We start from the raw sequence: 12,260 nt of genomic DNA, 5'->3' as shown, positions 1-12,260 counted from the left end.
TTATTCCCTCCCTAACTTCAGGGGAAAATCCCTACCTGGGGATTCAACCTTTCTCGGAGAGGTGACCTTGGTTAAAACACAGCGCCAAGAAGGTGAGCAAACATATTAAGAACCGTATGCCATATATGCCAGGTCCCTTGAAACAGCAAGGATGGACCGGCTCCCGGCATAGTCCGCCATTTGCCTTTCTGTTAGAAATAATTACTTGTGGCCACATTGTTTCTAATGTATATATGAGGATATGAGGCAATTGGGAGCCTGGTGAAATGCCCCACAAATAGCAAACACTGGGTGAAACTGTTTTACACCCCAAACAAAGAATTAGCGGTGTGATGGACAACTCATGACTTTTCATGGGGGTAACATTCAAATCTAGGCCCAATCTCTTAACCAACAAGGCAAATTTAAGCAAAATATTTAAGCCGCTTTAAGTCTTGTTTTTCCCCAAGTGTTAATTGAAATAATAATACCTTTCTTATTATTTTATTTATTTATTTATTGGTGAGTAATAAAATGGTAACACATATAAAGCGTCCAGCACATATAACCATCCCTTAGTCATTTTTAGTGAAGACTCAACAAACTAACACATGAATCATATTTAACATAAATAGTCCACACTATATAAATAGTAGCTGTTACTGTTACAGTAACTTCAGAATTGCTTTCTTGAAATGACACCAGTCCAAAATTATAATTCCTAAAATCTTATATTATATAACTATTTGGCATTTGTTAACTTGCTTCTTCCAATGTTATTTTAAAACACATATGTGGTCCAAGATCCTCCCTGGGATTTACAAAAATTGGCATGAGCAGGGATATTTGAAAATCTGCAAAACACAAAAGAGAGAATCTGAGAATGACAGGGAGCACATCCAGACCTATCTCTGGAGCACCCTCAGAGGAGATCCAATGAAGAACAGCCATGATGCCTTTCACCCAAGAGGATCAGGTCCTGAGACCATAGGTGGACACCTCTGTGACAGTTTTGACAGACATTTGTTCTTTTTTTTAACATAGTGGCTTTTTGTCAGACACTTGTTGCTCACCTCATGCATGCTTACTTTTGCATCTATGTTTGGGGGCACTTAGTAGATACTCAATACCTATTACCTGATCTTGAAACATCTTATCAATTAGTTTCTGTTCTACACTATGCTATATTCTTAACAGGTAAGAACTAATTATTCTGAGGCAGGGGGAGTAGGGGTGGTTGGAGGTGGAAGAGGGCGTAGAGGGGATAAATGGTGATGGACAAAAAATAAAATGACACTGGGAAGAAGAAGAACGAGGAAGAGGAGAAGGAGAAGGAGGAGAAAGAGGAAGAGGAGGAAGAAGAGGAGGAGGAGGAGGAGGAGGAGGAGGAGGAGGAGGAGGAGGAGGAGGAGAAAACTGCTCAGCCAAAAGATTAAAAATTATCTTTCACACTTATGTTTTAAAAAAATAAGTCAACCCAGCTGCAGTGGGTCAATAGTTGAGCATTGACCTAGAAACCAGGAGGTCATGGTTCAATTCCTGGTCAAGGCACATGCCCAGGTTGCTGCCTCGATCCCCAATGGGGAGCATGCAGGAAGCAGCCGATCAATGATTCTCTCTCATCATTGATGTTGCAATCTCTCTTTCCCTCTCCCTTCCTCTCTGAAATCAATAAAAATAGTTTTATAATTAAAAAAAAGTAAGTCAGTGTTTCAAGAGCATCTTCTCTTTGAACATGGGGGAAGAAATGTTGAAAATTCTATTATAGAAGAATTCTTGGTAAAATGGGGCTTATTCATGGCAATTAACATGCTTCAGTTATTGCACAATTTGTGTGAGCAAAGACTTTCCCTTCACTTAAGGAATTCATGGTCTGGTGGGAAAGTTAATGGTTAAAGTGATGCCGTGAGACATTGCCACCTTCGGAATCTGGAGAGATGAGGGCAAGCTGCCAGGGAAGATTTATCAAGGGCCTATTTCTGTTAAGAGCCACAGGTCCTCGGGGAGCAACGATTACTGAGCACGTTGCTATTGTTGTTGGGCTCCAGCTCCAGGTCTCTAGAACAGAGGTTGCAAACTGGCAACTGGCAAGCTGAACCTGGCCAACAGATATGTTGTATTTGGCTCCTATATGGTCTTTTAAAATGTTACGAATGTTTAAAAGTGGGAAATTTCACATAAAAACCCAGATTTCTGGCCTCTTCTGAAAAAATTGAAAGATCTAGCAACACTGACTCACATTCCTGAATGACAACAATTGGCTCAATCTATGTAATGGCTCTCCAACAATAACAATGAAAAAATGTACTCTTCTGTTTACCACAGTCCTCACCACTCCTTAATACTCTGCACTCCCGAACTTGAGTGTCGATTGCCATTTATCATCACATTTCTAGTAGTTTTATAGTGGAGAGAAAGATTTCTCTGTAGAGGATGATGTCTTTGTCAAAAGCAGGATAAAACATAGAATGACAGGTCCTCAAAGGCGCATATTTCATTTTAATTATTTTATAGGATTTGCCTGGCCCTGAATTAATGGAAAATCCCCATTCCTCTTTGGAGTTGCAGAAAGAAATATCGATTTGGTGACAAAACCACCCTCCCCCATAGCCACATAATACTAACTTCAGGGTTGGATTTGGCATGAATGAATGAATTTGATTAGAAAAAAGACCTAGGACCAAGCCATTTCTCACACCAAATGAATCGTGGAGATTCTGAAGGAGATTCTTTGACCTCTAGAGAGTGAAAGAAATGTGTGTATTGAAAAGCCTTGCAGAGATATTGATATCTCTTTACCAGCTGAGAACACCTACACAAAACATGGATGGATCTGTTTCCAAAATGCAGCCAACAGAGTCTTTCATAGTGTCATCTGATGGAGATTTTTAAAGGACGTTCCAGTATTGTATGCTTAACGTGATTAAGGTGACGGCATTTGGGAAAGAATGCCCCCAAGCTGGTTTACAGGTTCAGGACCCATGCCCAAATGTTACCCACACTGGAAATCTAATTCACAGGTTCAGCCCATATCAGGCACTGAGATAAAGACATCATTCCTTGAAAGGAAAGACATGATTTCACAAGAGAACACTTTTTTAAAAAATATATATTTTATTGATTTTTTACAGAGTGGAAGGGAGAGGGATAGAGAGTTAGAAACATTGATGAGAGAGAAAGAATCGATCAGCTGCCTCCTGCACACTCCCTACTGGGTATGTGCCCGCAACTAAGGTACATGCCCTTGACCAGAATCCAACCTGGGACCCTTAAGTCCACAGGATGACTCTCTATCCATTGAGCCAAACGGGTTAGGGCCACAAGAGAACACTTTAGAAACAAAAGTAGAAAAATTCAATATGAGTGAATAGTGCTATGTGGCCTCCAAAGAAGTAACCTAAGTTAGCAATAAAAATATAGAATGCTAGCCTTTCCACACAATTCACTTGTCAGACCTTATTCTCTTTTCATTTCTCAGTATCACAAGTGTGTGTGTGTGTGTGTGTGTGTGTGTGTGTGTGTGTGTGTGACCATGTGTCTGTGGCGGTGTGTTTGTGTATGTTTGTGTGTCTGTGTGTGTCAAAGGGGAATGGCAGAAGCAGGGATATTGAGCCAAAAGAGCACCATATGAAGAATTTTAAAACACAGTTGGACTAATTAAATTGGAAATTTATTTTTTTTAAAATATATTTTTATTGATTTTTTACAGAGAAGAAGGGAGAGAGATAGAGAGTCAGAAACATCGATGAGAGAGAAACATCGACCAGCTGCCTCCTGCATACTTCCCACTGGGGATGTGCCCGCAACCAAGGTACATGCCCTTGACCAGAATCGAACCTGGGACCTTTCAGTCCGCAGGCCGATGCTCTATCCGCTGAGCCAAGCTGGTCTTGGCTGGAAATTTATTTTTTAAAAGTCATGCATATCTTTAACTTAAAAGAGATAATTATTTTTAGAATAATTAGGTCTATTTCCTCTGTAGCTCTAAAAGTAATGCTAAAAGGTTGGTACAGGAAATACTTTTCTCTCAAAGCAATCTGCACTACCCCCTCCAAAAAATAAAATGGACTCTATATAAGGGGAACGCTTTGTTATTATTACCCTTCCATATTCAACTGAAGCTTTGAGAAATAGATGATAGTTAAAGGTCTCCCCATCACTGAAAACTGCTCATTTTGTGAAAGAAAAAGAAAAGAAAAAATGTTGGCCCCCAGCCTTTCATAAAAGTCCAGATCCTTACGAGTTGTCCTCACTTTATAGCACAAAATCTACCTTGGTTTCATGGATGATTTCCATGTTTTGGCTGCTCAGCATCCAAACACACTTCCTTCTTTTGAGATATTTACTCTCCTCACTTTCTTGCAGGCTTTGCCAATCAGATGTTCCCGCCCCGGCCTTTGACTTGGGAATGGGGAACACGGAGCAGTTGAGAACACCGTGTGCAGTTATGAAAAATTCATAGCAGCCATGCTGGCAGCAGCGAGAGTCTTTGGTGCCAGCAAACATCTGAAAGAAGTGTCCTATCTGGATTCCTTGGAGCACTGACCACTTCATGAGTCTGGTTCCTGAGTCCTCATGTCACTTCTGGGCACTTTGGCATGTGATTCTAAGAAATGGCTTGGCTGCAGAAGTTAACTGAAGACAATATCTGTTCCTTGAGGGCAGTAAGTTGACTTAGCAAAACAATTCATGAGAGACTATTTTATAGAAGTCAATGCAAAGATGTTATTAACAAAAAGGAAAACAGCAAGGGGTTGGCATTGGGGATTTATACCCACCCAGTACTTGTCCTTAAAAGAGAAGTATATATTGCAATCTATACTCTAATCAGAAGATATGGGGAACGTGGAATCCATGAGAGAGTTTTATGAGTCACATGGCTACAGCTGACCACAGGATCAAGCAATGGGTCTCTGATCTAGATTCACTTTCATTAGCAGGACTCTTCTGCTATCCTGGCTAAAGAAATATGGAGTTTCTCTTTAAACTCCATATTTAGATGGGCACCATCAACTATTTAGATGGGCACCCTCAACTATTTCCTCTCCGATCTCTAGTTTTTCATATTTCTTGATGATGCATTCCAGTTGGTACATTTTAATGTCAAATTTTCTCCTTTACTACTTCTCAAGTAACAACAAAGCCCATCAACCAACATTCCTTAGTCACCCACTTAATTATTGATGTTCCATGTTTTAATTTTTTTTCTCTGTCTACTGCTAATGCTGTGAGATGTAAACTGCCTTGTATCTTATACCAGCACTTCTAAAACTGACATAAATGTAAGTATTTCATCATTTAGAAGTATAATTATAAAATGTTTTCATTTTTAATAATACAACTTCTTTCTAAGTGTTGGGACTTCCTTTGCTGTCTATTAGGCACATCCTCTGGTTTATTATGTGCTTTTATAAAAACTTCAACACATACTCTAAGATATTGTAAGAATAAATTATGAAAATGTACTGAATGCTTAGAAAAGGGAATTTAAATAGTCAGTGTTCTTTCAGTGAAATGATTTAACTCAACTGCTCATGACATGACCTCTTTTGCAATTAGAATAATTACTCTCTCTGACAAGTACAGTATTACCATATTTTCACTGATAACACCAAGAAGGTTTATAAAATTAATTACTCCTTCTTGTAACATCTTTACTTCTTAAGAACTTTAACATAATGGGATGACTAGTATGTGTGTCAGTTATCAGTTTAGTATAATATTTGCATGAAAGAGGAAAGTATAGCACAGTGGGAAAAACACCAGTTTTTAGAATCATATGTCTTGGACTTATGTTTCAGTTTTGCTACCAGCACCTTCCTTGACCTTGTGTAAGTCAGCAAACACAAACGAAATCTAAATATTATTCTATTTTGTTCCCTAGTATAAGAGTGTTTGTGTGCCTGAAGATCAAAGAGATTATGTGTGTTGAAAGCATTTATAAACTAAAATATTTTATAAATAATCACTAACTTAGAAATTGGAGAGTAATGATTAGGTATTACATGCACGATCTCTCAATGTTAGTACAGTATGTATTTTGGCTTTCTAAAAATTTCACTTCATAAAGCAAACTTTCTTTAACTATCCTGTTGTCTGTCATGTTTTGCGTCATCATTCACAAATGGAATCAGAGTGGTTACTGTATAAAAACACTATAATAAATGCCAGGAATGCCAGAAATTTCTGTTCTGAGATATCAAATTGTATTCTTAAAATAACTTGACATATATTATGAAGATAAATAATGAAACAGCAGAGCACATGGTCAGTTATGCTGAATAGTGTGCAGTCTATGAGCAAAATATGAATTTTAAGGAGACAAAAATCACTGTTGATTCTATTCCTTAGAAAAGGTGGGCATCAACTGAATGAAACTCAAAGGAACAAAGAGAACCTTCATTCTGTGTAGGATCATTGCCAGGAAAGGGGTTTTGCTGGCTATAAGATAAAATGTTTTTTAAAGGCACTGCCATGTGGGAATCTGTTTTGGCAGCAATAGAGAGTGAGATAGTGCTGTAACACATACCTCAAAAGTTGTCAAAGTGGCTTTAGATTGGGCAGGTATTAAGCCTGAATGAATTTTGAGGAGCATGTTGAAAAAGCTGATATTGCCTTGAACATGCTGTTAGGAGGCATGTGGATGCCAATGGCTCTCCTAGCAAAGACGAGAAGGGTGTGACGAGCATGGAAGAGAAAATGTCGATTGCCTTAGAGAATACCTAAATCATTGCAAACAGACTGTTCATAGAAATATGGACATAGTAGGTGCTGTGGGTGAGGGTTCAGAAAGAAACAAGCAACACATTATTGAATACTAGAGGAAAGGTTTTCCTTATCTGGGGCGGCAGAAATCTTAGCAGAATGTCTTCTATAGTTACGTGGAAGGCAAAACTTATAAGTGATGAAATATAATATTTAGCTGAGGAGATTTCCAAGCAAAGGGATGGAGAAACAGCCTGGTTTCTTTTCAATGCTTACAGTAAAATGCAAGGAGAAGGAGATAAATTGGGAGAAGAATGATTAAACAAAAAGGAACCAGGAGGTGATGATTTGGGAAATCCTCAGCCTACCCAGATTGCAAAAGATGCTAAAATTAAGAGATAACACAGCCAGGAATGTACTATCTGAAGAACAAGCTGAGGGTGTGGCTGTAACAATTTTCTGCCAATACTTCAAAAGGATCAGAAGGTCACAATACCCAGTCACACAAGGAGCTCTTTGAAGAGATCAAGAGCGTGACTCTCAGATCCCCTCCATCCCAGGAAACATCTAGAAAGTTTAAGGGTGTTGTCCCTCAGATCATCTCAGCAGAAGCCAAAAATAGAGAACTGACTATCTAAGAAATAGCTGTGGAAGTCCCTTCTGTAGTGCAGCCCATCTCCATGGCATACATGGGAGAGCCACAGGTTCTTGGAAATGTTACGCTGCAGAAACACTGCCAGTTTTGGACAAAAAGAGATAAAGTATGAAATGAAATGAAATGAAATGAAATGAAATGAAATGAAATGAAATGAAATGAAATGAAATGAAATGAAATGAAATGAAATGAAATGAAAGGAGGCTATGGGACCCTTCAAATTCTACTGGCAGGAAACAAGCTGATAAACCTGTGCTGCTGCAAACACCTGCTATATGTCGTGAAAAGGGAAAGATGATTCAAAACCTGGAAGCCCGGAACCTGGAAGGAGCTGCGAACCGCAGAGCATTCTTCACAGGCATTGAAACCTAACGAAGTTTACCCAGCTGGACTTAGACGTTGTTGGGACCAGCGCTCCATTTTTCCCCCTTTAATCTTCTCTCTTTTTTTCAAACTGGAATGTCTATAACTGGTATCCTATGCCTGTTCTACCATTGTATTTCAGGGACAGATATCATGTTTCTTTGCTTTTACAGATTTATAAATGGAAGAGAATTGTACCCCAGGGTAGGTGACACTGAGAGCTTCAACCATACCTGAATTCGATCATTTAGATGATGGCATTTGGGACTTTTGAGCTGATGAGACTTAGATGAGATTTTTGGACACTTTGTTTAGATGCTCATGAATGAGACTTTTGAGGAACTTGGGTTCAGTGAATAAATGTCACATGTGGAACAAATGTAAGTCTTAGGGAACAAGAATGTTGACTGCATTAAATAGGATAATAAGTCCCCAATGATGTCCACATCCTAGTTCCCAGAATTTATAAAGAGGTTACCTTATATGACAAAAGGGATTTTGCAGATGTGATTAAGGGTAAGAAACTTGAGATAAGCAGATTCTTGTTCAAATGGGCTCAGTCTAATCACATGAGCCTTTATAAGCATTAAACCTCTTCCAGTTCTTCTTTTGGCACAGAACCAGAGACATGTTTGTGTGAGAAGAACTTGACCCACCATTGATGGCTTTGAAGATGGAAACTAAGAATTTTGGTGGTCTCTAGAAACTGAAAAAGGCAAGGAAAAGACTCTCCTCCTAGAATTTCTAGAAAGAAAGAACAATCCTACTAGTACCCAATGATTTGGTTAGATTTTCTAGCCCAGGAAGACCTGTCAAAGATTTCTGACCTATCCTATATAATAAAAGCCTAATATGCTAAGTGTCCCGTCATCCCATGACTGGTTGACTGTTCAACCAATCAAAGCACAATATGCTAATGATATACTAAGGCTGTGCAACTGCTCACTATGATGTGCACTGACCACCAGGGGCAGATGCTCCAACTGGTAGGTTAGCTTGCTGCTGGAGTCTGGCCAGACATGACCTAGAGCCCTCCCACAGTCCCTCCCCACCCCTGATCCTGCATGAGTGGGGTCCCTTGTCTTGGCCTGCACCCTCTCACAATCAAGGACCCTTTGGGGGGGGGGTGTCAGAGAGCTGGTTTCAGCCCGATCCCACAGGCCACTCCCCTCAGGAGGGCACCAGACACAGGGTTCATGGCTGGTGAGTGCCACTGTGGTAGCGTGAGCCTCTCCTGATTGGGACTGATTTGGCTCGAGGCCACGGCAGGTGCAGTGGGGCCAGGATGAGCAGGAGTGGCAGCTAAGAGCTGTAGGCAGCATTGGACTTCGGGTTTCTGCCTGATCCCCACAGGCCACCCTGAGGGACCCCACCCATGCACGAATTGGTGCACCAGGCCTCTAGAAGAACCATAATGAATATGCAGAGCAAGGTTTGCTTGTCTCTAAAAAGATAGCTATATGAATATATACATATATCCTGGGTTACAAATTTAAGTATTCCTCATTTTAAAGTTTGAAAAACACTGGTAATGATGGCATTGAATGAGTTTATTTTCTACCCTACATTTCCAGTTACACATCCCAAATGCACCTTATATTATAAGTCGCTATATTATAGTTACTAAAAGAATGTTGCACTTTCCTGAACATGCCTTGGATTCCATGACATTGGGCAAGTTGCTCTTTGCATCTGCTCACTATGACGTGCACTGACCACTGGGGCAGATGCTTCATTATTGACTGGGTGATCCTTTACACATCCTTAACCATATCATTCAAGAGTCAGTTCCCATTGAGAGCCTTCCTGGGGCCCTTCTTCCCACCCTTATCATCTATGTAAAAAGCTATCAGTCTCTATGCATCTGCTATGGTCTGAGTGGTTGTGTTGCCCATAATTCACATGCAGGAATCCTAATGCCCACAGTGATGGTGTTAGAGGTAGGCCTTTGGGAGGCAATTAGGTCACGAAGGGGGAGCCTTTATGAATAGGATTAGGGTCCCCATAAAAGAAACCCACAAGGCTCAGTAATCCACACCCTGTTCTCACACTTATAGACTCCAGAAATAATTTCTGTTGTTTATAAGCCACCCAGTCTGTGATATTTTGTTAGAGCAGCCTGAATGAATTAACACAGAATCTTTTTCTTTAATTAGTAGAAACTGTTATATAATAGCTCTTGAGCTCTACGAAGCCCAGATGAAACTCTAATAAGGAATTGGGAATAAAACAACACTTAAGGAAATATAAATCACCATCAGCCATGGAAAACTCATGTTAGCCTGTCTATATATACATTTTTTTAAGAGAGCAAAAAAGTGTGAATAAGAGAGCATCCGTGTGTGTGTGTGTGTGTGTGTGGTTGTGTGTGTGTGTGTGTGTGTGTGTGTGGTGTTCATAAAAATTATTTTTTACAGAAAAATCACAAGGCTATGAAAAATATTTGGACATAATTAGGGAACTGGCTTAAGAAAAAGTAAACTAAGAGAGAATTCATCTTGGATGAAAAAATACAAACAGGATTCTCCAGGGATAAGTGCTATGGCCAATTTTGTTCCCCATCTTAGTTAAATGTCCTTTGGTGTCATTCAGAAACAGAACACTTGGTTATGCAAGCCATGAATGTGACCCAATATGGCAATTTATCATGAAATTTTCATAGAAGTTGGGTTGTAAAGAGCAACTCATACAAATTGTTAATCATTTTTGAGCTAAAGCCAGTGGGATTAAAATATTTAGCAGAAAAATCTGTTATTAAATATTTGTTTATATGTAAAAATGCATTTTTAAAAATTTAACCAAATTGACTTTCTACTTCTTAAGTTACTGTAGTAAATTATTGTAATTGATATGGACAGCCATCTAATGAATGTTTTTATTTTTTAACATTTTTTTATTGATGTCAGAGATGAAGGGAGAGAGAGAATAGAAATATCAATGATCAGAGAGAATTATTGATCAGCTGCCTTTACACCCCCAGAAGCCTGCAACCTGGGCATGTGCCCTTGACTAGAATTGAACCCGGGACCCTTCAGTCCACAGACCAACGCCCTATTCACTAATCAAAATCAGCTAGGGCATGAATTTTTTTATATATAAACAAAAGCCAAGTTTATTTGTTCGTTTCTTGCATTTGAAGTTCTCCTCAATGACACCCTTTGCCTGAGACTCTTTGCCATAGTCCTTAACCACCACGCAACTGCAGCCACTTTTGGGGGTTTTCCTCTCTGTCGATTTTACAGAGGCCTGCCCATTCCCCTCGTTTCTTGTCGACCTTAATTAGGTTGATTCGGTGTTCAGCACAAAGAGCCTCCACCGACTGGACGTACATAGGCTCGTCACAGTTGGATGCAAGTACACAAAGGTGGGCTTGGCGCTTGTCTAAGGCTTTGGCAGCTTCGCGAGTTCCACGCGTGACTAGGCCGTCGCGGATGAGGGCGGTCTTCAGCACGTCTGGCAAAGCAGTATTAACGTCCATTACACCTCCAGCAGCAACGCCTTTCTCGGCCATGGCCATGGCGGTGAGTGATGGGGAAGCCCAACCTTGAACGCACCCAAGCCTCCGCCTCCGCCTCCGCGCAACTCCGCATCCACCGGGAGAGAGGATGGATTTTATTTTTTAATAATTCATTGTGCACCAATTCATAGGATTTGTTTCAGTTATTCCTTCAATCCGAGTGATGTCACCTATTTCATAGTCTTGAATACCTCCATCTATACAAGCAAAAAAATTAATCTCTATTTTTAGAGGTTCTTATCAAGTTTCTGATCTTTCCCACTTGTAGGAAGATGAGAGATGGAGCAAATCTCAATTATGTTAAGTAAAGGAAAATTATTTGTCTATAACTTTCAGTTTTTGAACAGATTTACTGTTAGTGGGAAAGAAGATATTTTTGTTCTAGTTATCCCTGTGCTAAACCAAAATGAGTGTCTAAGTCACTTCTGCCATGAATATTGTAATTACCATGATATCTGCATGTTTTAAATATGCTTTTAATTGATTTTACAGAGAGAGGGAGAGTGAGAGAGAAACATTGATAGGTTCCTCCCAAAAACACTCCGATCAGTGATTGAGCCATAATCCAGCTATGTGCTCTGACTAGGAATCAAACTGGAAAATTATCAATGCATGGGACACGCTCAACCAACTGAGCCACACCAGTGAAGGCTCTGCATGCTTTAATCCTCACTGCAAGGTAGTTTTTGCATGATATTTCCTAATAATGTTTTCAAGACTTTCCCACAAAATCAGTAGTGTGAGGGGAAAGTATTTCAAAATAAATATTTATTCTTTAAAACAATGTTAGATTATTAAGCAGCTTAGAATTATCTATTTGTATAAAATATATTCAATATGATTATAAATTTCATAATTTACTCTCAATAATCAATATAGTAATATTATGACTTATTTGTCAATGGGTATTCCATGTTTTAGAAAGTATTAAAACAGTATCTCTTTAAAATAATGTTAAATTTTTCTTCAAATTTTCTACAATTTAAGTTTGTAACAATATATAAACACATTTTTTTATTTTTTTCCAGTGACAATTTCACA

General features: G+C 39.3%; 1 pseudogene; it reads right to left on the bottom strand.

Annotated features, from left to right (window-relative positions):
* Positions 1-10,774: 10,774 nt before the first annotated feature.
* LOC132229131 (small ribosomal subunit protein eS12-like) lies at positions 10,775-11,213 on the bottom strand (annotated as a pseudogene).
* Between the last annotated feature and the right edge of the window lie 1,047 nt (positions 11,214-12,260).

The sequence above is a fragment of the Myotis daubentonii genome, chromosome 3, assembly GCF_963259705.1.
Source record: "Myotis daubentonii chromosome 3, mMyoDau2.1, whole genome shotgun sequence".
NCBI classification, from domain to species: domain Eukaryota; kingdom Metazoa; phylum Chordata; class Mammalia; order Chiroptera; family Vespertilionidae; genus Myotis; species Myotis daubentonii.
This window is presented reverse-complemented; position numbering and strand designations above follow the sequence as displayed.